The 26479-nt window shown below is 47.1% G+C and overlaps 1 long non-coding RNA gene across 5 annotated transcripts; it reads left to right on the forward strand.

The window, feature by feature from the left end:
- Window positions 1-579: 579 nt before the first annotated feature.
- Window positions 580-12038, forward strand: LOC119324271. 5 transcript variants are annotated; one of them, XR_005156834.1, is made up of 8 exons: window positions 580-959; window positions 1065-1162; window positions 1247-1313; window positions 10360-10442; window positions 10601-10680; window positions 11441-11533; window positions 11606-11686; window positions 11763-12038. It is a non-coding gene; the product is annotated as an uncharacterized LOC119324271 (long non-coding RNA). The 5 variants fall into 5 exon arrangements; XR_005156833.1 differs by having other exon boundaries at window positions 11766-12038; XR_005156836.1 differs by having other exon boundaries at window positions 11644-11686.
- Window positions 12039-26479: the final 14441 nt, after the last annotated feature.

The raw sequence follows: 26479 nt of genomic DNA on the forward strand, positions 1-26479 counted from the left end.
TGGAATGTAACTATGTCTAAATAACTACAAAGGAAAGTCTAATACTAGAGATGATCGTGGTCCTAATTCTGAACAGAAGCGAATATCCTAAATGAACAGGTATCTAAAAAAAATATAAACATAGTTTAGATAACCCGTCCAGTGAGGGAAATAGTGATGCCGTTGGTGCAATTTTCACTGGCCGGGCCGCCACTTTATTGGTTCACTTTTGGTTATTGAGGCTGACAGTACGTTTTGTTTAATAGTATTGTTGTACTAAAAAGAGGTCAAATAAGCTCATCGAGAAATAAGGGATGCAGTCACTCCCGCGCCTCCTCAGAGCTCAGGCGATTCTGGCCGTTGGATCGTTTTGTTTGATGCAATCTGGGCCATCGGATCGAGCCCTGGGACGACCTCGGCCGTCGGATCGAAGAGGTGACCCTGTAGCAATGAACAGTTTCACCCCCGCGGTAAAGATCTCGTGTCACCGCCGTTATTCCTGTGCCCCATAGAGGATATTTTCGTCTTTTCACATCTTAGGTCAACATGTGCCCTTCTCCTATTCGCTGCCTCCTCCCCGATTGGTCGATCTCTCCTCCACTTCCCTCTCCCGCACATCTCTCTCCCATCCTCCCCGTCCGCCGCCGCCACACCATCGTCGCCGCCTACCCTCGGCGGGCGGCCCACCCCCTCCTCCTTCTCCGTCGTGGCGCGGTGCTCCACGGCAACCTCTCTCTGGTCTGGTCCGGCTTGAGCCCCTTCGCTCTGACCCCGACCCCCCTTCTTCCAAGCCAGCGCGGCCACCATCGACGGCGAGGGCCGCAGCAGGAGCAGGAGCACGGCGGGAAGGAGGAGAACGACCAGGGGACTTCGAGCCGCCATTTGTCGCCGGCCGTCGACACCTCCTGCTCGACCACACAGCGGGAGCACCGGACCGTTGTCCTTGTGTTCGTGCTCCTCCAGGAAGAAGACGACCCAAGGTGAGCCGCCTCCGATCCATCTTGCGGAGGCAGCGGTGAGCGCCCTCTCCACTCCCCCGATTCTCTCTCTCTCTCTCTCTGAACGTTGCTTCTCCCAAACTGCAGGAGTTCTCCTCCTCAAGGAGTCAACCGTCCTCGATCTACTGCTCCTCCTACGTCTTCTGCGATGGCTTCCTCGCGTGTCGACGCTGGTTGAGATGCTTGTGGGATTCCCGCAGTTGATTTGCTAGGTATGTCTCTATTCTAGACGCTGCTCGTCTCTGATTTTCGTCTTCCTTTTCTTGCAGATTCGTCCATTTTCACCGGTGCCTCCTTCGATCTGCCCCTCTCGCTTGTCCATTCATGGATTTATAGGTAAGTAGCACACAGACTGCCAAACACCTATGACGCCCCACCTGATTCCAGTGAACGTGCCGGTTAAGTTCTTGCAGATTCTTCTCTTATGTTACTGGTTTTTGTATGTTGTCCCCGTGGGTATGTGTGATGTGGACCTTAGTTGATACTGCTTGGTAGCCTTCTTATTGTTCAGGAAATGGTCACGGTTAGCTAGGTTTATTTGTTTGTTCATGTCAAGAATATTCTCATGTCTAGCTACATTCCAACAGAGGGATTTTTTTGTTCTCTATCTGGCTTTGTTGGGTACCTAACTGGTGAGTAGAGCCTTGGATGTAGCTAAATTCATCCAAAGTAGTTTTTTGTTGTCTTCCTTGTTTACTCCCATGCCTCGTTTTGTTCTCTGTCAAGGAAGGATTTTTCTAACCTATGTTCTTTGGTTGGTGTTTGTTTTTCCTTGTCCTCGAGTGTAAGGAATGAATGTCGAGTCTGTGATATGATGGTTAGTATGGTATTGATTGTTTTTTTGGATAAACTAAGTGGTCCTGGTCCATGATTAAGGATAAAATAGTTGCAGAGATCTTAGCGTTAGTGTCATTGCAAGCTCTGGCTCCATTTTTAGCCTCAGATTCATGCTGAAGTGTCTAACAAATTAGGTGCCAATGTGGAACATGAGCAGATTTTCATCTGTAGACAAGGACCAGTTAGACAGATTCCTTATTTCCTATTTGGTTCATGCATTGCTTCTTATTTTTATTTGTACTATCAGGTCATTTGTGGTTTATGGATTCCTTATTAGTTCTATGAGCCTTACAGGCTGTTGCTTTATTTTCTTTCTGGCTCACGCATTGCTTTTCCTTTTTATTTGTATTGTCGAATCATCTATAGTTAACTTACTAGCAAATATGCCCGTGCGTTGCACCGGGAGAATCAAAACACACTTCCCTGGCCCAATGACCCAAGACAACATTCTGTTGCATTAGCCATGTAATATATATTTTACCAATGGTCTTAAAATGCATGTATGAGATGCTACACTTCAATCATGAAAGAATTGATTAATTTAAATATCTAAAGTACCTTCCTAGTTAATTTGCAGTATAAGGAGTCATTACCTTCATCATTTGATTTATCATTGAGAGCCTAAATCATGAGGATCGTACATGTATGTACATATATAAGAAATTAAGGTTTAATTGGTAAGTTACCAGATGCCCATTACTGATTTTCGTTACCAAATTTCTTCTAAACATACATGCACAGAGACCTATAAAGTCTAAAGTACAACTCAATTATCTTTCATATAGAAGGAAACATAATAAACGGATTTGCACATACCACACTAAAATGATATTTTTATTTGAAGAGGTCACAATAATTTTCATGAAATCAGGTGTATGATTCAGAATTTATTTTTTAACCATGCATGCTTCAGATTCCACGAAAAGGCATTATTCCCCGTGCGTTGAAACCAAAAAAAAATCATCCCTCATATACACACCTGACAGCATCGGCGAATCCCTTCAAATCTTTCACAATGCCACACGAGAAACAACATGATAAGTGGTGTCGCGCAAAGTTCATAAGGTTGTATTATTTGTGAAATGTACTCAACATGTTTCCAATTTATTAGACAACAGAAATATCAACGTTAAGACGGGATTTTCAAAATACCCCATATAAAGAAGATATTAATAAAGGTTGCATCATAAATGGAATTTTAGGAATGATGATTAATATAATAGCATATTTCAAATCTACACATCTTTTTAAAGGGATTTCCTATATAACATGTTAGATTTGGAGTTAGGATTTGAAAGTGATTAATATAATACCATATTTGAAATCTACACATCTTTTTAAGGGATTTCTATATATAACATGTTAGATTTGGAGTTAGGGTTTGAAAGTTATGAGTTTTTTTGAAATATTTGAATATGTCTAAAAATAGAAAGAATGAAAATAGAGTAACTGGTACATTGTGCAGCCCATCTGCTAAGTGACGCTGGGGCGAGTAGTAATATCCTACGCTTACTATCGTGGATTTGTCACGGCAGATGTCCTTAGTGTGAGGACTTAGTCGCGAGGCCAATGCATCCATGTGATAGCTTGAGAGGGGTTGAGCGGAATCGAGAGACGCAACACAAGACAGGAATTTAGACAGCTTCGGGCCCCGGGAAACATCATCCGGTAAAAACCCTACATGCTGTTTGAGGCTAGGTCTCATTATCATCACGAGGGAGTCGCCGTAAACCGGCTCTCCTCTTTGTGTCTAGTCCTAAGATTGTTTCTTCTTGCTTGTAGCTTGTCGCTTCTAACTTGTCCCTCTTTGGGGAGCCCTGCCCCTCCTTATATATGTTGAAGGGGCGGGTTACATGTGGAGTCCTATTAGGATAAGGACTAATCTATCTCTAATACAAACCGGATACAAGTCCGGGTCTTCCTTGTAAAGTAAATATTCCTCACGCCTTTTCTCTTAAACCGGCCCACCATAGCATGATCCGGCCTTCCATAAACCGCCCGTTGGGCCACCGGGTCTTGTCGCTCCTCTGACCCGCCTGCCGGATTACCAATGAACCGTAAACCGCCATGTCCAAGTGGGTTGCCAGTGAATCGCCAAACTCTAGCCGGGTCATACATCCGGCGGTTTATACCGCGGGGTATATCCCCGACATTAGCCCCAGTTTAATTTGGATTCATCCATGTTAAACTGATCTGCAACAAGAACAAATTTGTCGGGTTGTGCTCCGGTTTAAATATACATGTAAGCCGGCACTTGATCATCCTTAAATCCTTGTCATTTCTTCCTTCCAAGTTAATAACCATCTTCATAATCAATTTGCTTGCAGAAGATATTTGTAAATAAAGAATCCATTTGAATCGGCCTTCAATGCTTTGACTTGACAAAAATATTAGTCTCTGAAATATTCAACTAATATCCAGCCGGCTTGAAGATGTAAAACTTGCCGGTTTATGATTACCACCATTGTCTGGTTATAAAAACTGATAATTCCGGGTCATGATTGTTGCCAACACCGGTTCATGATTGTTGATGACGCCGGGTTACAGACACAGGGTCATAATGATTGGTGACGCCGGGTTAATCCAGTTTGCTCAAAACAGAGAGTTTGAAAATAGTTCTTCGATAATAATATAATACCTGTAGCCCCCAAGTCTTGAGCAGAACAAAGTGATGGCTTAAGACTTGCTTCAATATAAATACTACCACTTAAGAAGAAATCCATGTTGTTCATCCCAGTCACTTAGTAAAAACTGAATACTCCATATTATGTAGCCCCCAAGTGCCGGGTTGTCATGCTTGCAGCAACCTGGGACTTTGTAATTGTCTTATACCCATAGAAACTTTAACCAGTGTAGCCCCCAAGGGTCGGGTCATTATGCAATAATGAGCAGGGACTTTGTAGGTATAATCATGTAGATTTGAGCAATGATGTGTAGCCCCCAAGGGCCGGCTCAGTAAGATAATATTGAGCCGGGACTTGATATATACTTCAATGAAAATAACATCATATGATGTAACCCTCATCATGGGCTTGAATCCACGTCCATAAGGTTAAGAGCCTTGTGCTTTACCAACTGAGCAGTGGACCCTTCAATATAATGGATTTAACTTGTGTACCTTGAGTTGTTGATAGGAACAATTGGTAGCCCCCAAGGGCTGGCTCATTATAATATGATGAGTCGGGTCTTCAATAAGATGAGCAAAAAATGACTTTGTATTAGCCCCCAAGTGTCATGGTGCATGCTTGCAGCGACATGAGACTTGCATATAATCTCAATTTGAATAATGTAGCCCCCAAGCGCCGGGTTGTAAGCCTGCAGCGACTCGGGACTATTCCTTCCATTGTAGAATAAATCATATCCTTTGATAAAATAATAACTGTTGCGCTAAAGCGACTTTGAAAATTCAATAATACCGGTTACTAATAACCATAAAAATCCAGCCATGTTGGCTATTCAAGATAATATAATCCGGTATGAAAAATTCATCCAATATCATAATGAAAATTCAGCCAAATTTGGCTATTTGAATAATATAACCCAATCATTTATAAGAGCATGATTCCAATGGCGCAATCCAAATATATACTGGCGACGTATAGTCCAAAGCCAGGCCGGTTTAATAAACTCCGGATAATTTCCCATCATATACTGGCGACTTATCGTCTTAAAGCCAGGCCGGTTTAATAAACACCGGATAATTTATCATCATGCTTTATTCAACCTGTCTATGCATACAACAAGTTTAAAGTGTCCTGGCGGTTTACCGCCGGACGGGTCATAATGCCCAACATATAACCCAGGTTTATAACCAAGGCCGCACTTAAGAATAATCAATGAAATATATCATACCTGTGATATTGAATCACATCGTTGGTTTACCAATTTGTAGTAAGAGTGATAACCCCAATCTTGAGTAATGATAACTCCTTTCATACTGTGCCGGTTGATGATAAACCATACCGGGTTGTGATAAACACCGGTTTAACCATATATAATACTGGCGACTCGTAGTCAAACCAGACCGGGCTGATAGTCTCCGGATTATAACTTGATCCTGTATTGATAACTTGTAATTGAAAGTCAAGCCGGGTTGATAAACACCGTTTTACTCCATAATAGGATGGTAACAGAAAATCAAACCGGGCAGATGGCCTCCGGATTAAGATTTGACCGCATTCCGTCAATTTGTAATTGCCAGTTGAACCGGATTAAAACGTTGTCGGTTTAAAAAACGCAACAAAAATCAAATAACAGTTATGAAGAAATACGGAAGCAAAGGCAATGATAAGACCATTTGCAAAAAGAGGCTTTACTGAGCCGATCAGATGGTGTTACCATGGTCGGACACGACCAAGCTCCCAATAAGGTGTAGCTATGGTTCAAGTCAGCCAGGTCCCCAAATGATTCATGGCATATATGCCAGATCAAGAGGCGTGGCAATGGTTCGGGTTCGAACAAGCCCCCAAGTGATTTTGTGGCCTTAGGCCGACCAAGAGGCGTGACTGGTTCAGACTTGACCATGTCCCCAAGTGATCTGGTGGCTGTCGCCTATCAAAAGGTGTCGCGTTGGTTCGGACACGACCAAGGCCCCCAGTGATGTTATGGCACTAGGCCGATCAAGAGGCGTGGCTATGGTTCGGATACGACCAAGCCCCCAAGTGACCAATAATATGATAAGCCAATAAGGCATGATACCCATGTTTGAACCGCGCATCATGGCAGCAGGTCCTCTTCGGTAATTTTTAACTTTTTTGCAAGAGATAAATTCTTCTTGAGCCGGGATCTTGAACCGGATATTGAGAGCTTCAAAACTTTGTGGGAGACATCTTCCCCTTGAGCCGGATATTAAACCAGAATCCTTCTTTTTAAGCTGGAAATTTTCTAACGGCCTTTAAATTTGCACCAATATGGCGGTTTAGGGTCCTGATATATCATGCCAGGGGTTATTCATCGTGGAGTTGATGATCACCATGGTAAAGCTGAAATTAATGACGGCCGAGTTGGCCGCGGCGTTGTAAACCGGTGCGGACGAGTGGATCAATCGCAGGCACGGTAATCCGTTCAACAGCAAGCTGGTGCAGACGCTGGTGCATGATGATGCTAACGCACACTCCATATGCACAGCATGGCACTACCTTTATAATAAATTCTTGTCCTGCACACAAAAGTATACAGACCAAAGTAATTGCTTTTTGACAAAAACAATGTGTGCTAATAAACATAGATGGATATCACCTGATGTTTACAGATAGCAAACGGCTTCGGATGACGAATGATCCGTTCACCGCAACAGAGGCAGCGGCTTAACCCACTGCATCGGTCGGCTCAGACGGACCCTCCGGGTCATGTTTTGACCCTCTCTTTTTTTTGGTCGATAACTTCATATCCGAAGCATGCTGTCCCTGACAATTCATGACTGTGCTGCCGTTCTGTCTGTCATTGCTGCTGTCCTTAACCCGGATATCTCGCGCGGCTGCATGCCTCCAAGGGCTTCGGCAGTTCGATGCCCGATCCATACGGCAGATAAGTGGGCAGCAAAACCAACTGGAGAGCAGTGTTGTTTTAAAGCGGCAGCAATGCGCAGCGTAACCTGGCCACGGAGGCAACGGCGGACGACGAGGCAAACCACAGCAGAAGCAAACATGAGCAGATTCTCTTCTTCTAGATGAACATGAGCATATTCTGACGACTTGTTGCTGTTGTGAATCGGCCGTGACAGCCGGATTGACAGAGGTAGCGGCCCAAAGTGAAGGCATGTCACAGCTGCGGAAACCAGTGAAGGCGACGACGGCTCGACAGCAGCCGGCAGAATCAGATGCTCCGGTTCGACGCATGATCCATGCGGGCTGCAGCAGTGAACCGGTGCTAGCCGGAGCAAGCCAGATCACGGCCTCGACGGTTCAAAAGCGCAACTGCAGCTGAGGAGGCCCGCGGAGGTGCGACCAACGACAACCCGCGGGAACCCGCAGCATCGCAAGGCAAAGGACGACGACCCGCAGTGACGCCGGTGAGTCAGCGGGAGGAACATGGTGGGCGTTGCAGTTAACCCGGCGAGGTGGTTTGTAGTGGAGGATGCGGCTTGCAACAGAGGAATCAGACCGGCGAGACGATCCCGCAGAGAGCAAACCGGAGCAGAGGGCGCATGCAGCCCGGGGGAACCTGACGGTTCAACGACCCACGACCGGGTGGAGCGGCAGCAAAAGGGCGAGGCGACGCCGGTCTTCGGTGGGAGCAACAAAGCGGTGAGGCGGGGCCGCAGCCACAGCGGTAGGTTGGAGAAGCGCCGGCACGGCGGGGCCGCGGCCGAGCAATGGTTGGAGTCGCACCCGGTGATGGTGGCTCGAGTGAAAACGGTGGCCAAGTCCCAGCCCGTAGCCTCATCCAGTTCTGTCGACGGCCGCTCAGAGACGAAGATTGAATCCGCATTCACGTGCGGTCATAGCGTGCCCTGATGGATCTTTCTTTTCCTTAGTATTCACATGCTAAAATCACGTAGTAGCTTTCCTTCTTTAATTCTTGACTCGTAGTAGATTCCTTGCATGCACGTAGTAATCATAGCTGATAAAAGAAACACCGCTTTGGCTTCCGGTGATGTACTAGTCGAAGGTACACTAGTACTGTATTGAAAACATTGGGATTGATGCCTGATATGATGGAAAACTTTTTAACTTATCCACAGCCTCCGCCTTTATGGCCTTTGGTTTCCGCGCTGGGGAGTAGCACCAATAATTCCGGTTGATGCCTTCAGGAATTTGAATTGTATCTAATCAACCAAAAAGGTTTCGGACAAATTGACTGTCTCGGCGACTCGGGCGAACCCCTTTTGCCCTTGGCTTCTTGCGGCGGTTCAGCGGAGTAATCCAGACACGACGGATCACCCGGTCGCGTGTGACAGTATACACAGAGGCAACCCTAATTTCTTTTCTTTGACTTGAAAATCTCACTGATCGTAAAATCTGATATGATGAACTCAAAGTTGATGCAAACTCTTCCGAGCTGAGTCTTTCTTATCCGGAAAATTGCGAATTTCTTGATCCCTGTGAGAGATCCCTCCAAGAACTCAACACCACTGTGCGCAGGCCCCACGGTGGACGCCAACTGTCGTGGATTTGTCACGACAGATGTCCTTAGTGTGAGGACTTAGTCGCGAGACCAACGCATCCATGTGATAGCTTGAGAGGGGTTGAGCGGAATCGAGAGACGCAACACAAGACAGGGATTTAGACAGCTTCGGGCCCCGGGAAACATCATCCGGTAAAAACCCTACATGCTGTTTGAGGCTAGGTCTCATTATCATCACGAGGGAGTCGCCGTAAACCGGCTCTCCTCTTTGTGTCTAGTCCTAAGATTGTTTCTTCTTGCTTGTAGCTTGTCGCTTCTAACTTGTCCCTCTTTGGGGAGCCCTACCCCTCCTTATATATGTTGAAGGGGCGGGTTACATGTGGAGTCCTATTAGGATAAGGACTAATCTATCTCTAATACAAACCGGATACAAGTCCGGGTCTTCCTTGTAAAGTAAATATTCCTCACGCCTTTTCTCTTAAACCGGCCCACCATAGCATGATCCGGCCTTCCATAAACCGCCCGTTGGGCCACCGGGTCTTGTCGCTCCTCTGACCCGCCTGCCGGATTACCAATGAACCGTAAACCGCCATGTCCAAGTGGGTTGCCAGTGAATCGCCAAACTCTAGCCGGGTCATACATCCGGCGGTTTATACCGCGGGGTATATCCCCGACACCTACCAACATTAACAGGAGAGAAAAAGAAGAAAAGAGAGAAAGGGGAATCGAACCTGGGTTTCCCAGGTTGAGAGGTGAGGCTCACACCACTACGCCAGCCACCCGCGAGTTATTGACTACATGGGCTTCAAATTAATAACCGAGCCTGCCGCGGATTTTAGAAGGGGCAAACCGAACCGTTTTTTTCACTTACCAATGGCATGGTGGGTAATTCTTTACAACCTCAGGGACAGTTTTAATGACGGACGACAGAAACCCAATTCTCTTTATTATTAGGTAAAGATTGGTTATTAGGTTTAGGAGTCTGGTAGGCTGTACACTACATGGGCCCTATAATCATATTTATTAACAAATAGATTTCGTATGTATAGTGTATTTGACTATGAAATGGGCCCTTTTTCCAATCTCAGTCGATGTGTTGTTAGTACTTATTTCTGCTCTGTTTTCTAGGTTTTGCAGATGGTAGCCTTGCAGGCTGTGCACCGGGCTTATCTGAAAGTGTACACGTCTTGCTAGCTCCCCACTAGGTTTCTAGGGTCAAACCAGTAGATGAAAATAGACGGTCACGATAGAAGGCAGGGCACATCAAACAGCTGAAACTCCCCACAGTAGTCCTGCTACTTGCATTGTGCTTGGGTTCAAATATTTTGCCTGGAAGTTTTCGTGCAACTATAGAATTATTTAGAGTACAGTTCCCGGACCTTATTACTCTCATGTGTTCTTTTTGTAGGTGTTTGGAAGTACAAGTACGCTATGGCTAACTTGTTCCCTCTTTTATTTTTGTTGTCGTGTCCTATCTCAGGTGTTCTTCGGCTGAAATTAGGCTGCTCCTGCCATGTCTATCAGTGAAATGCCTCCTTCCATGATAAAGCAGCCTACTCGTAGGTACTCACATATGGTTGAATCATTGGTTATTCTTGCTTTTTTTAGTAGTGATTTGGTGCACCAATAAATAGATGTTGCTACTATCTTAGAAAGTTTTAGCATGTGACAGAGGATCAAAACTTTATTTGTTGTTTGTGTGCTTCCTAATTTTTTTGTAGGTACAAATCTGGGTGTCGATTCTGCCTCACCTTTCTAGCCGGCAGTGGTTCGGTTTGCTGCAGGTTCTCTCAGTGTTCAGGTACCTGATTTTAGCCCTCCCCCATTTATTTTACTTAGGTCTGATACATTCTAGGTATAGTTTGTTGTCGAATGGATTCAGAACAGTTGTACTGGCATAAAAAATTGATGGTGATGTATCGACACATTCCAAGTGTAGAATTACTTTATTATGCAAAACAAAGATGATTCTTGGTAGAAATATATTGTCAAATGTGTGCTGCAACTGTAATTAGAGATCGAGGTCGGATCAGTATTTTGGTTTTTGTATTAGCAATTTCTTTTATTTAGGAAGTTAGTACCTTTCTTAGTGTGTGTACAGTACTTCATAGTTGTTTACTTTGGTGCCTGCTATTTAGGAAAAACTTTTGCTTCAAGATTACAGTATGTTGAATGCCTTTCGTGCTTGGTTAAAATATAAGTACTGCTTATATGTGATTTCAATTCAGCTTGACCAATTTTCTTTGCTCTGCTTTTTCCCTCCCTCTCCACTGAATATGACCATGTTCAATATAAAATGCGCATTAACACTTATGAGAGTAACCGATATTTTATTTTTGTTGGGACTGTTCTCTCTAGGTCTGCATTGATCCCACTCTCTTGCATTTTTTGCTTTCACAATTAATAGGACTCCAGTAATAAAACCACATTATGAAATAATCAGTGATGTTGTTTACATCAGTGATGATGAAGGTATGGGTGTATATATAGAGTACCAGCGTCGTTGTCTCTAATTCCTATTAACGATGTTGTATTCGATGCTGGTTGTCTCAAATATTCAGGTAAGCGCCGCCATAAACGCCAACGTGCCAAAAAGACAAGGGGTCGAGATCCATGTAGCGAACCATGTCTTTGTGAGAGGACAGTAACAAGAGGTAGCATGCTGGCCTTATGCCATTGTTCAATACTTTGCATATTAAATGAACTCTTACACCATTGTTCAATAGATTGTTCTTCGCATGTTAAACTGAACTCTTACGCATAGGACCAATATGGTGCAAACAACCATCGCTCACTATCAACAAGCGGTCAGTTAAAAGAACATGACCGTATTATCCATGATTTTTTTTCTATGGCTTGATTGGTTAAACTAAAAACTCACAGCAGGTTCATGTGACGTGCCATGTGAGAAGTTGAACGACAAGACAGTCAAGTGAAGTTATCAAATAGTATGCTTTAGTTGAACTGTATAGGTTCCTTATCTCTCACTGGCGCTCTGGCTTGATTTTGTTGTCTAACTCTACTCTCTGTATCTAAATTAATGTGAATTGATCGTCCTGCCTTAGCTTTGGAACAAAGAAATGTTTCCCTTTTATTATGAGCCTCCAGGTCATTTGTTCTACTGATAAAATATTTCCTACTCACCTTGCTTTTGGTATACCCAACATTGTTCTTGATTTACTTTTGGAACAAAATATATGTTTCTCCTTATTCATGAGCTTCCATATCAACTGTTCTATTGAATAAATATACCATGCTTGCCTTTCTTTTGGTATATCTAATTGCTTTGCCCTTTGGCATATATAACTTTGCCAAAATTGTACGTACTGGACTTGGTTATCCTGCCTTTTTTATGATACATCCTTGATGTAGTGAGATAATCCATCCTGACCAATCTGTGTAATTCCCTTTGGGAATACAAAGCACTTTGATTAAATGCTCGGATATTATAACTGCTCTGTCATGTATGACATTTGTTGCCTATTTTGGTATGATCAAATTTTATGAAAACACCGTCGTACAAAGTAACGGAAGGTTTAGATCACATGTAGTGAACCATGTCTGTGACAGGACCTTGACAAGTGATAACACGCTAATCTCCATTGCTTGCATTTAGAAATCTTTTTCAAACGATTGATTAAACATATAGAAGCAAAGAATTTTTATTGATAAACATATAGGTCCACGGTTGGGTAGTTTCGACTTCCTTTGACATGAATGTGTCTATGTAGGTGAATTGAACATTTCCCCATCCGAAATCAAGCAACTACTTGATTCTGCCTTATAATCTCACATGTCGATGTTGAACTACATAATGCCTTCCTTGTATCACATGTGAATTTTTCTTCTTTTATTTTGTTATCCCATTTGAATGCTATGTTAAAGCTGAATTCCTACTAACTTGAGCATTAACCGCTTGACCACAGCGTTAAGACCGGCACCCTCGCGCCAAGACGCGTTCCTGATCTAGTTTTATAGGAAAGTAACACAAATTGTCATAGCACACATTCGTCGTGGCGCGCCACACTCGACGCCATCAACTCTTGAAAATTCACACCTCTCTTCCAGTTGACAACTCGGAGCACGGTCAGCTTGACTGCAATCACACTTATTTGCACAGAAAATGGAAAATAAAAATCAGGCATTTGACGATATTTTTTTTAAAGGCCATCTTGTATTAATACACTTGAAACATCCAATCAATGTTTACAAACTCCATCAAGCCAGGTTGCACCCCACCTACCAGCTATCCATCATACTTTTCGACATACAAAATTTGCTCTAAATCTTAAAGAATGAAAGATTATATAGAAAATGCATCACCACCTGTTTCTTCAAAGCCACTAAGGACGACCTATCCCAGGAATCATCCGACAAAAGCTTGTGCACCAATAGGAAACCGTCTAAAAATAATAGGATTAGGCAGCATTGTAGACATCTCTAGAATTACCCATCCTCATCAACACTTGAGCAAACTACAAGAAAGTCCCACGAATTGTAAATACTTGTCAATAATAAAAGCTAGTAAACAATTTTTTTTTGCCTATTTAAGAACAAATCATTGTAGACATCTCTAGAATTACCTACTTGCGTACACATGTGATAGAAAATTGTATACTCCAGAAACCACTATATCAAGACATTCGTTAAACTATACAATGTAGATATATATTCCTAGATATCTAAGAACCCACAAATGAACACTAATACATATCAATTTGTAAATTATATGATTTGTCTTGGTGGCATAAACTATTCCATGGGGGTATGTGGTTATTTCCTTTTGTATTTTTTTAGAGCCAAGAGGATACTTGATTTTAGATGGCAATGTTTCCAAATAAAATAACTAATGTGTTTATCCTTTCCGAATGTGATTCAAATTGAGTGCAAGCATATTTACAGTGGCAATCACAAAAAGTTGTGACAAAGAACATTTACCTTAATATTCAGCAATATTATTATATGGTTAATCGTTCTTTAATTATAATAGAATGATGATATGCTACTCAGTACTGGGATCATATGCTGATAAATTGAGCCATAAAAGGGGGTAGAAAATGTGACTAATTTTGCTATGTGTAAAGTCAATATAGAATAATTACAACTCCCTACACACAACATAAGTTATCTATACCTACTAATAAAACAAGGTGCGTTTCGCCAAATTTTTCATCCGTTAACCGCCGAAAAGAATTTTTTCTACATCCCAGGTGGTACTAAATTCATATACGTTCATCTGCTAAAAAAACACTTATCCAAAATTTTGTACATGGGCCACGTGCTGTGGCCCAGCGAAGCCAGGCCACTTATTTTTCTGCACACACAGCTGGGAAATTCTATTTTCCGCAAGGGGCAGCAAATAGTCTTAGCTTCGCACAAGACAACCTATAATGTCTGGCCTATTTTTTCTTTATTTATGTGTTTTACATCTATTTTTATTCCCCTTCTCCTATCTCTTTTGTCCCTTCCAAGTATATTTTTCTTAGAGAATTTATTTCATAACTTCCAAGTTATTAAAAAATGTCCAGAACTTCAAAATACTTCAAATAATAGAAAATGTTCAGACTTCCAACTTTTTGCTATTTTGAAAAATATTCAGAACTCGAATAATGTTTCCCATTTTTTCAAAAACATTTATTGTTTTTAAAAATTGTTCGAGATTTCTAAAAATAAAAAGGAATTTTAAAAATGCTCCAAATTCAAAAAATATTCTTGTTTTAGTGAAATTTTCACAATTAAAAATAATGTTAAAAGATACACATTTTCGAAAATTATTATGAATTTTCAGCACATATTCCCGTCCCCAAAAAATGTTCACAGATTCAAATAATGTTCATGTTTTTATAAAAAAAATCATGTTATCAGAAAAGTTTGTGAATTTTAAAGGATGTTCTTGTTTTGAATTTTTTTGTGTTTTTTGAAAGTGTACATAATTTTCAAAAAAAAAAAACTGTTCAGGATTTTAAGGATTGTTCATATTTCCTATAATATTCAGAAACTTCATACCTTAAAATCTCCTTGATTGAAAGGAAAAGTAGATTGGATAATTCATGGGCCTTCTCTGGCGTACGATGACATAAAAGAACTCTTAAATCCCCACGATCAATGACTGAAAAAATAGTGGATTGACTACTTTACACCTGGCGAAACCGAGAAGCAAAATGTTCATTCTTCACGTCTTGCTTGTACATATAATTCTCACTAATTTTAAATGCATAGTATTTTTTTCTCCCGTTGCAACAGGGGCATATGTGCTAGTCTTTACCTACTAATAAAGCACCGACTGCTTCTGTCCATTCACCGTCGTGGCAATTTTATAGAAAAGTCCCTGTTGTTTTATGTATTCAACCCGCATTCCCTATTTATTGGATATCTAAGAAAACGCTTAAATTATACAAAACAACCCCTATATTTGTTTGTATTCAACCTGTGATCCATATCGAACAGGTTTCATCCATCACCCATGTGGGCTCTGGCCCACGCCCTTTTTAAAGAAAAACGATGATTCGTGCTCCTGTTCTGGTAAGCTTGCCTAAAAAAACTGATATGGATCACTTGTTACAAAACAAGGTTGTTACTGTAGTAGTCCCACCTCAATTCTGCACACCCAATCGCTTTTATACGTTGGCACCCTTGTTGTATCAGAAGCCAACAAGCAGACGACAAAAACATAACAAAAGAATTAATCCCAGAAGTAAGAAGAGGGGGCAAATCAATAGATAAACTCCCCACTAATAGGAGGTTACAATCCACGTAGCATCGGATTCTTCCTGGAAGAAAACAAATCAAATTAGCACAAACGGCAGCGTCCAGAAGGACGATTTACAATTGACTAAGATCCCAAGGAGAACGAACGCAAAGAGTAGTCTCAGTCGCCGTCGCGGCAACATCATCTACCTTCACCATGCCCGCCCGTTGGAGCAATGTCTCGACCGTCATCGTAGCATCGAACGCTACCGACCAGCAGCCTTGCGGAACCAGCGCTCCCGCGGGCGTGGACTGGCTTCCCCGCGCCGCGGCGGCCCACATGACCGAGTCCGAGGGACGGCCCGGACGATCGATGATGGCGTTGTCGTTGTTGTCCTCACCCATGGGGTGTGAGGCAGAGGGTGGCGGCGACGGTCGCAGGGGAGGCTGAAGGGCATGGAGAGGCCAGATTCGGGGCAGAGAACGGGCACCGGTGGTCTGGGGACACAGATTATGCAGATGTGAGCGGTAGCAGCCCAACGGCGTTCATGCTGGCGGCAGCAGCGAGGCTCCCTGCTTTCCCGGTCTGAAAGGAGGGGAGGAAGGAGAAAGGAGGGAGAAGGAGAGTGATAACCCATAAGTATAAAGGATCGCAAAAGTTTTCAAGGGTAGACTATTCAACCCAAATTTATTGAGTCGACACAAGAAGAGCCAAAGAAAATTTGTAAGTTTTAGCAGTTGTATTGTCAATTCAACCACACCTGAAGATTATATATCCGCAGGAAAGTAATCACTAACATAGTAATATGATAGTTTTGATAGCTGGTAACAGTAGCAATGGTAACGGTAACAATAGTAACAGTTTTGTAGCCGTTGTAACAGTAGTAATAGCAATAGTAACTTGGCAAGAGCAATATGTGGAAAACTCGTAAGCATTGGATCGGTGAATTTGTTGGATGACATTCCTCATATAACAGTCATAACCTAGGGCGACACAGAACTAGCTCCAGTTCATATATATAATGTAGGCATGTATTCCGTAAATAGTCATACGTGCTTATGGAAAAGAACTTGCATGCCATATTTTGTCCTACCCTCCCGTGGTAGCGGGGTCCATAAGGAAACTAAGGGATATTAATACCTTCTTTTAATAGAGAACCATAACAAATCATTAACACCTAGTGAATACACGAACTCCTCAAACTATGGTAATCACCGGAAAGTATCCCAATTACTGTCACCCCGGGGCTTATGGATCATAACACGTAGTTGGTGCATATGACTTGCAAGATCAGATCTAGAACATAGATATAATGGTGAAAACATAAACGGTTTAGATCTAAAATCATGGCACTCGGGCCCTAGCGACAAACATTAAGCATATCAAAGTCATAGCAACATCAATCTCAGAATATAATGGATACTAGGGATCGAGCCTGTCGGTGTACTATAGTAGGGGTACCCTAGTATCCCGAACTTGTGCACGGGCAGTTGCAGCCACCCGCGGCAAGGCTTGCCGGGCGACCACCAAGGTCCTCCGTGGTTCCTGTGGAGCCATTCAAGAACAAAGTATTCAAGCCAAGGAGACAAGGCCCCGGCAAGAGGAGCTTGCCGGGAAGGCCAACCAAGGCATCTCAAGGAACTTGCCGCGACGCGCCACGCATCTCGGTGAGGCCCGGTGAGCGACAAGCTTCCGGACGCGACAAGATAACGACCACAGCAAGGCACTTGCCGCGACAAGCTACCACTCTGCACCTACGCTCCAGCACATCCACCAACGTGTCGCCCTGGGACCTTTCCAGGCGCGCGTGGCAAGAGGCTGTGCAGCCAGCGGTGCGCGGTGGCAATCGGCGCTGACAAGTTTGCCATCGTGGCGAGCGGTGGCGTCCCTGGCGGTCCCTTTTTGCACTGTTTGGGCGACGTAGATGGGCATTTAATGCCTTTGTCCCCTGCCGTCAGGGTTAGGTATGATACACTGTACAGGTAGCTGTACCAACCGCTATTCCTTTTCCATTTTACCCTTGTCTACGTTGCCACCTGTCGGTGACCCCTTTAGCATATAAAAAGAGGCCCATGCGCAATGTAGAGGAGGTTCGGAAGGTTGGAAGCCAGAAAAACACTCACGCTCGGTCTCGTTAGTAGCTAGAGTGTATTGTAGCACTCAGCGCTCCCGAGCAAGAACTCAATACACTCAGACATGCAGTAGTAGGAGTATTATCTCTCTGGAGAGCTCCGAAGCTGGGTAAACTGCTCGTGTGCTTCGCCTCGATCTGCTCTTCGTGCGATCTCCGCCCCCCGCCGAACCAAAAGGGGCTCGATCCGCCGGTCCCATAGGTGTTCGTGGATCAGCTTCCCCGACATCTTTGGCGCGCCAGGTAGGGGGGCGTCGAGGTTGTGTGAACCCGATCCGGCGTTCACACGAGCTAGATCTTCATCTTCTTCATCGACATGCCACCGAAGAAGAAGACTTCGGCGACAGCTGTTCCGTCCACGTCGATCCCACCACCACCGGAGCAAACGGGTGGTGGGGTAGACGCCGGCGGAAGAACGGACATCGACGAGGGAGCTCACGGTGATGCCAGGTCCAAGGGCAAGGCTGTGCAGACTTTGGCGTCCGTACATGCACCGCGCCCATCTCAGGAGGCGCAGGACCGACAGCGTCATGGTATTCGCAATGCCATACGTTTGTTGGACCAAGATCGAGCTGGTGGATCTCGGGGTGCTCGAGACCAGCATGCACGCCAACATGCTGGCACGAGCGAGGCACGGTCGCCTGGACGGGATACTGCTCCTTCTAACATAGTTAGAAGTCCGAGCATATCCCGCTCCTCGCACCGTTCGCCACTGCCGCCCACCACTCCAGCAGAAGCTTTGGCGCGAGCTCAACTGCTCCTGGATTACCCTTCAACGGCAGACAAGATCGATGAATGGAGGGCCACCATTCAGAGTCTCATCGGCTTCGCCAACGGCGATGCTCCACGGCAGCCGAGTACATCGCTGCCACGGCAGGACCGTCAGGCGCGAGCCGATGGCGACGAAACCGGTGGGGGTGCAACCACCGTGCACTCTCCACCCCGAAGGCCAAGATCGTCGACTCGCCGGATCCACCTCGACAGCGACTCCACCGCATCATCAGGTCCGCGAGCTCGTCGCGATCAGCGCCAAGTTCTTCACGAACGACAGCAAGAAGACGCTCGAACTCGCATCGAGCGTCGAAGAAAAGCGCGGCGTCAATCAGACCAGCGCGCTGGGCCCTCTGTCGACATGCATGCGCCAGGGGAACCAGGCAACTTGTCGTATGCGGTAGGTTGCCCTGCGTTCACTCGTGAGCTGCGGCAAGTCCAGTGGCCCAGCACAAAGAATTTCAAGCCAGACGTGCCAGAGAAGTACGACGGCAAGTCGCATCCGTCGGAGTTCCTCAGCATCTACACCATCGCGGTGCAAGCTGCTGGGGGGCGGGACGACAAGATCCTTGCCAACTACTTCCCGCTGGTACTCAAGCCCAATGTCAGATCCTAGCTCATGCACTTGCCAAACAACTCCATATCCTCCTGGGCAGACCTATGCCATCAGTTTGTCGGCGCTTGTACAGGCGGCCACAAGCCTCCTGGCCAAGAAAGCGACCTTCATCTGCTCGCCCAGAAGGAAGGAGAGCCCCTACGCAAGTACATTCAGAGATTCAGCCGCGTACAGCACAACATCCCAGATGTCCACCCTGCCGCGGTAATCAGCGCGTTCCATCAAAATGTGCGAAACCGCAGGATGCGGGAGGAGATGGCGATGTGCAAGATTAAAGACGTCAGTGAGCTATATGCCCTGGCCGACAAGTGTGCGTGTGCTGAGGAGGGGAGAAAACTCCCCGGAGAGAACATAGAAGCAGCAGGATCAGATAGTGAGGGGACTGCCCCGGCAAAGAAAAACCGGCGGCGGAACAACATGAAGAAGAAAGGCAAAGATGTGCTAGTCGTTGAGCATTCCAGCAACGGAGATGGCGCCAAGAGAGCCAAAGCTGGTAGCTCCGGCGGCACTAACTACCAAGCTGTGGTGGTCGCTGACAAGCAGGACGACACCGACAAGCAGTACTGTAAGATCTACCGCACCAAGGGCCATGACCTCCAGAGCTGCAAGAAGGTCGAGCAGCTTGTTGAGAAGCAAAAGGCTGAATACGAGCGATGCGACAAGGAGAAGGCCCAGGAGGGTGCTGGAGGAGCCGGCAAGAAACGCCCCGGCCAAGGAGGACGCCGCGGCAAGGCCAAGCAGCGGCAAGGAGATAGACCTCCCCGCGGCCGCGACAAGGATGAAGATGACGATGAGGATGAAGATATGGATGATGATGAGACCGATGAGTAGGAGTTCCAGAAAGCCACAGAGGTCCTGTGCATTGACGGCGGTGCTTCTCTGCATACTTCCCACCGCCAACTCAAGCAGTGGATGCGGGAAGTCAATGCGGCAGAACCACCCGTCGAGTCACGCAAGCCTCTAAAATGGTCCAGCACGCCTATCATCTTTGATATTGAGGACCACCCTGATCGCATAACTGCGGTCGGGTGCTTGCCGATGTTGGTTTCACCAACTATCCGCAACCTCAAGGTCACTAAGATGCTAGTTGATGGCGGGGCCGGCTTGAACCTGATCTCCTCCGCGGTACTCCAGAAACTCCAGATCCCTAATAGCGAGCTCGAAGAGACCGGCACATTCCAAGGAATCAATCCGGGAAGGAGCAAGCCGAAGGGAAAGATCACGTTGCCGGTAACATTTGGCAGCGAGTTGAACTTCAGGACTGAGAGGGTCACTTTTGACGTTGCTGACTTTCCATTGCCTTACAATGGGATACTCGGCCGTCCTGCACTCGCCAAATTCATGGCAGGCTCTCACTATGCATACAACATGCTGAAGATGCCAGGCCCGATAAGTGTCATCTCTGTCCCTGGCGACAAGAAGGACGCTCTTATCTGCACCGACAAGATCTACCGGGAAGCAGCAGCCGCAACAGATCGCAAGTCACTTGCCGTTGAAGCTCCCGGGGCAAAGAAGACCAAGTCCGGCAAGAGTCCTGATGCCCACTCCGGCAAGCGCACCTCTTCGGAGTGCTGCGCTACCGTCGAGGACGCACCATCGAGCTCCACCGGCAAGTGTAAGAAGACAATGGCAGCTCCACCAGAGACCAAGAAGGTGTCCGCCAAGGAGGATGGCACTGGTGGTACCTTCACCATCAGTGCCACTCTCGACCCTAAATAGGAAAGTGCGCTCGTTGCTTTCCTGCGGGCGAATGTCGATGTATTTGCGTGGCAACCGTCTGACATCCCCGGTGTTCCTAGGAAAGTAATCGAGCACCATCTTGCCGTCTGTCCTCATGCGCGGCCCTTCAAGCAGAAAGTTAGGAAGCAGGCAGTGGAGCGCCAAGAATTCATAGCAGAAGAAATCAAAAAATTGGAAGCAGCAGGCCTTGTCAGAGGATTGCTCCATCCTACGTAGTTGGCCAACCCTGTAGTCGTGCGCAAGGCGAACGGGAAATGGAGGCTTTGTATCGACTTTACCGATGTCAATAAAGCTTGTCCCAAAGACCCATTTCCCTTGCCGCGCATCGACCGGATTGTTGACTCCACAGCCGGATGTGACTTGCTTTCATTTATTGATGCATACCCAGGATACCATCAGATCTTCATGGCAGAAGAGGATGAGGAGAAGACCGCATTCATCACCCCATGTGGCACATACTGTTTCGTACGGATGCCTTTCGGTTTAAAGAATGCTGGTTCAACATTTGCAAGGGTAGTCCATTACGCTTTTGAGCCGCAAATGCACAGAAATGTGGAAGCCTACATGGATGATATAGTGGTCAAGAGCAAGGACAAGGCGACTCTGATTCAAGATTTAGGCGAAACCTTTGCAAATCTGCGCAAGATCAACCTCAAGCTTAACCCCGAGAAATGTGTGTTTGGAGTCTCCTCCGGCAAGCTTCTCGGGTTCTTCGTGTCTCAGCGGGGAATTGAAGCCAATCCCGACAAGATCAAGGCCATTGAGCAGATTGAAGCACCAAAGCGCGTCAAGGATGTACGAAGGCTTGCCGGTTGCGTAGCTGTTCTCAGCAGGTTTATCTCTAGGTCTGCTGAGCGCGCCCTGCCATTTTTCAAAATATTGAAAAAGGCAGGTCCAATGAAATGGACTCCGGAAGCGGAGGCTGCACTGCAGGACTTAAAGAGATACCTGTCCTCCACTCCAACACTTGTCGCACCTAGGCCACAAGAGAAGTTGTTGCTATATATAGCGGCAACCAATCAAGTGGTTAGTGCTGCGTTAGTGGCGGAGAGGGAAGCGGATGATGAGCCAGCAACCACGGCAGATGCATCCAGCGACAAGCAGGGGACTTCATCGGCGAGCTCTGGTCCCGGCAAAGATGGATCTGCGCAGACGCATGAGAAGATGCAGAAAAGAATGGTGCAGCGCCCAGTTTACTTTGTCATCTCCCTTCTGCAGGGGGCTAGGTCAAGGTACTCTGGTGTACAGAAATTGCTTTTCGGCCTTCTCATGGCCTCGAGAAAGCTGCGCCATTACTTTCAAGCACATGAGATCACAGTCGTCACTCGTTTTCCGCTGAAGAGGATACTGCAAAATCCGGAAGCAATAGGCAGGATTGTCGAATGGGCACTGGAACTATCAAGCTTTGGCCTCAAGTTTGAGAGCACTTCAACTATCCAACGCAGAGCGTTGGCAGAGTTCATAGCAGAATGGACGCCAACACAAGATGAAGAAATTCCAGAAATGAGCATCCCTGTCAAGGAAGCAAGCAAAGAGTGGCTGATGTACTTTGATGGTGCCTTCTCGCTGCAAGGCGCCGGTGCGGGCGTGCTACTTGTCGCACCCACCGGAGAGCACCTCAAGTATGTAGTCCAGATGCACTTTCCCAAGGAGCAAGCAATGAACAATACCGCAGAGTATGAAGGTTTGCTTGCCGGTCTCAGGATCGCAGCAGACCTTGGGATCAAGAAGCTCATTGTCAGGGGTGACTCACAGCTTGTCGTCCGCCAAGTGAACAAGAATTATCAAAGTCCGTTGATGGAAGCTTACGTTGATGAAGTGAGAAAGCTAGAAGAGCACTTTGACGGCCTACAGATGGAACATGTTCCAAGAGCTCAGAACGATATTGCCGATGGCCTGTCAAAGTGCGCCGCACTTAAGTTACCTGTGGAACCAGGGATCTTTGTGCTCAAGCTGACTCAACCGTCCGTAACACCGTCAACTAGACAGAGCAAGAAGAGGAAGTTGATTTCTGGCGACTATTTTCCGGCAGAGCTCCCCGAAGCCGCCGCCAAGAAGGTCCCCAAGATCAACGCCAAGGGTGCTGAGGAGCAGTCTGCTCCGGCAAGCCTTAGGGTTTGTTCCATTGAAGCAGACGCTTCCGACAAGTTTTGCTCCGGCAAGCTTGCCGGGGAACATCAAGCTTCGGCTGAGCCGCAGGTTTTCGCCATAGAAGCGGATGTTCCCACAACAGCAGATGTGCCTTTAGTCCTTGTTGTCGAGCCGCAAGCTCCAGCATGGGCACAGCAGATTGTCCGTTTCCTTCAGACAGGAGAACTTCCCGAAGAGCAAGAAGAAGCGGAAAGAGTAGCCTGACAGTCAAGTATGTACCAGTTTGTCGACAACACACTGTATAGAAGAAGACTCAACGGCGTGAAATTGAAGTGTATTCGCCGGGAAGACGGACAAAAGCTATTGGCAGAGATACATGGAGGCATATGTGGTCACCACATTGGCGCAAGAGCACTTGTCGGCAAAGCGTTCCGGCAAGGTTTCTTTTGGCCAACAGCCCTCCAGGATGCAACTGCACAAGTAACCAAGTGTGAAGTGTGCCAGTTCCATTCCAAGCAGATACACCAGCCAGCTCAAGCTCTCCAGACGATCCCTTTATCCTGGCCATTTTTGGTCTGGGGGCTCGACATCCTCGGCCCCTTTCCCCGAGCTGCCGGGGGCTTTGAGTACTTGTACGTTGCAATCGACAAGTTCACAAAGTGGCCGGAAGTGGAAGCAGTGAGGAAGGTGACAGCACAGTCAGCAGTCAAGTTCTTCAGGTCGATTGTTTTCCGCTTCGGGATCCCTAACAGGATCATCACCGACAACGGCACGCAATTCACGAGTCGCACCTTCATGCAGTATGTCCAAGATCTTGGCGCCAAGGTCTGCTTTGCTTCTGTTGCTGATCCGAGAAGCAATGGTCAAGCGGAGAGGGCAAATGCTGAAGTGCTGCGCGGGCTCAAGACCAGGACTTTCGACAGGCTGCACAAGTGCGGAAAGAACTGGATTGAGGAGCTGCCGGTGGTTCTTTGGTCGGTCAGGACGACGCCAAATCGAGCCACTGGCCAGACACCTTTCGCTCTAGTTTATGGAGCAGAGGCAGTTCTCCCCACGGAACTCGTATACAGGTCACCTCGAGTGCTCGCTTATGATGAGCTTGAGCAAGAGCAGCTGCGACAAGATGACGCGCTGCTCCTTGAGGAGGACCGTCTTCAGGCTGCTGTACGAGCTACTCGATACCAGCAAGCTTTGCGCCGCTACCATAGCCGCAAAGTTAACGCCAGAAGTCTCGAGGAAGGCGACCTTGTTCTTCGGCGCGTTCAGTCCGCCAAGAATTCCAACAAGTTGACGCCGAAGTGGGAAGGCCCTTACCGGGTGAAACGAGTCACTAGGCCCGGCACTGTCCGCCTTGAGACCGAAGATGGCATTCCGATGAGCAACTCCTGGAACATTGAGCATCTTTGTAAGTTTTACCCGTAAGGCGCGGTTGCCGGAACCTGTTCCGGCAACCACCTTTTGTACAAGTCTTGACGATGTTGCATGTAATCCTTTGTACAAAGCCGGCGCAGATCCCGTGCATAAGTAAAGCTCATGTGCTCTGCACATCTTGTCAATTTCATGCTTTCTATTTTTTCTTTGCATGCATGTATCTGACACTGTGTGCAGCGCCTACCCCCGGTAAGCAATAACGAGCCGTAAGGCTCCATATCATTATTTTCTCTTCTTTCTCTTTCTCAAAGGAAGGAAGGTTCCCTCGCCCACAAGTTTGCCGGGGGGAAAGGAGAAGATAATGGTGTGGACCAGGCGTCGTTCAAGGAAGTTTCGCCTTGCCGGACAGCAAACGACAGAAAAGCTAAGTTGCCAAAGTTTGAGCAATCAGTTAAATTTTTTAAGTTATCTTCCTCGAACGACCCTGATTTGTATGGAAAACCTGTGCGTGGAGGAACCAACTCGTAGCTAGTTGTGCCCTTACTTTGTTTCGAGTCCGCTCAACAACTTAAGTGAGCTACGACTAGTTGCGACAAGGTTTCTTGTCGGTAGCAGCACCGCCAGCAGGCTGCTGACGTCCCGCACTCAGCGCTCGCGGCTAAGGTGCCTGCGCCGACAAGTTCCCTAAAAGCGTAGGGCAAAAACATACAAAGGAAGGAATCAAGTAAAGGAAATAACATAGCAATTGCTACCCAAAATAGAGTCATATTACAAGATAGCTTGTCGCAGCTCTAACAGATTGTTCTCATAACATGACCAGCAACGACAAGAAAAAGAGAAAACGGGCGGCCTAATCTACGTGATCGCCCTCAACCCTCTTGATCCCGCTCACCTTGTCCACAATGAGTGCGACAAGGGTCTTGAGCGCTTCTAGATCGCCATCCGGCGGCAAGGACCTGAGGACGTTGGTGAGGTTGAGGCCTGGGTTGCGGAAGGCCACCTTCACCAGCACCTTTTGGAGAGCTCCCGCGCAGATCTTGCGCGACTCGTCAGCCAGCTGCTTTGGGATCTTCTCCCGGAGTCGCTGGAGGGCCGTCGCCACGCCTTCGAAGAACAAGCTGAGCTTGGCGCTGGGTTGGAGGTGCTCATCGGAGGAGTACCCGAAGTCCTCCATCCCCAGCTGCGCTAGCTCCTTGTCGATGGCCGCGGCAGCATCCACAAGACCCTTGGTCCAATGCTCCACAGTCTCCCTAAAAGTGTTCTGGGCGGCAGCAGCATTCGCCAGCAGCACCTCGTCGGCCTTGATCTTCTCCGACAAGGCCACTTCCCGCTCCCTGGCGCCGTCCAGTGTCTGAGTCAAAGTGGCCAGCTTGAACTCAAGATCCGTGTCGGAGTCCTTGGCGGCGCTAAGTTCTTTGCTCCTCTCAGCAAGACGACCTTGTAGCTCGCCATGAGCGGCGGCGTCCTTCTCGCGCTCACGCTTGAGCGCAGCAAGCTCCTCGCCGCTCGCCTTGAGATCAGCCTCCAGCTGCGCCATCTTCGTCTCCAGTTCCTCCTTGGCGGCCTCGGCAGCTGCGGCAGCATCCTTTGCTTCCTTGAGAGCCCCGCCGAGTGTTTGCTCGCGCGCGGCAAGCTCCTCCTCATAGCTGTCAAGGTTGACCTTGCACTGCGCCAGCTCGCCTTCCTGTGCAGATAGCTTCTCGGCAACAAGCCGCTGCTGCTCTTCAACTTCAGCCTTCTCGAGGAGGAAGGCTTTCCGCTCCTCGTCGACTTGCTCCCGCTCCTCTGCCAGGGCCCGGAGAGCTTCCTGCCTGAAACCCCGGAGCTCCTCTGCGCGCTTCTCAATGTCCACTCCCGCCTTCGCGACAAGTTCTTCTCGGGATACCGGCTTGGTTTGTCGGGCGCGGTAGAGTGACAGCAGCTTCCGCAGCAGCTCCTCCTCCTCAGGCTCGTCGCTGCTGCTGTTTGGCGCGTCAACCAGCGTCAGCCCAGCGGAGGCATGCACCTCTCCATCCAGCATCTCTCCTTCGACCGGCGCCCTGGAGCTTGACGCCCAGGGAAGCTTGATGAAGATGCCGTCGCCGGCCTTCAGATAGGCGCCGGGCTGGGGCTCTTCGGAGCCTAGCGCTGTAGCAGCGGCGGGGGGATCGGCGGTCGGCGTAGCGCCTGGCGCTCCTGCGGCCTCGGGGCCG

The sequence above is a fragment of the Triticum dicoccoides genome, chromosome 6B, assembly GCF_002162155.2.
Source record: "Triticum dicoccoides isolate Atlit2015 ecotype Zavitan chromosome 6B, WEW_v2.0, whole genome shotgun sequence".
NCBI lineage: Eukaryota > Viridiplantae > Streptophyta > Magnoliopsida > Poales > Poaceae > Triticum > Triticum dicoccoides.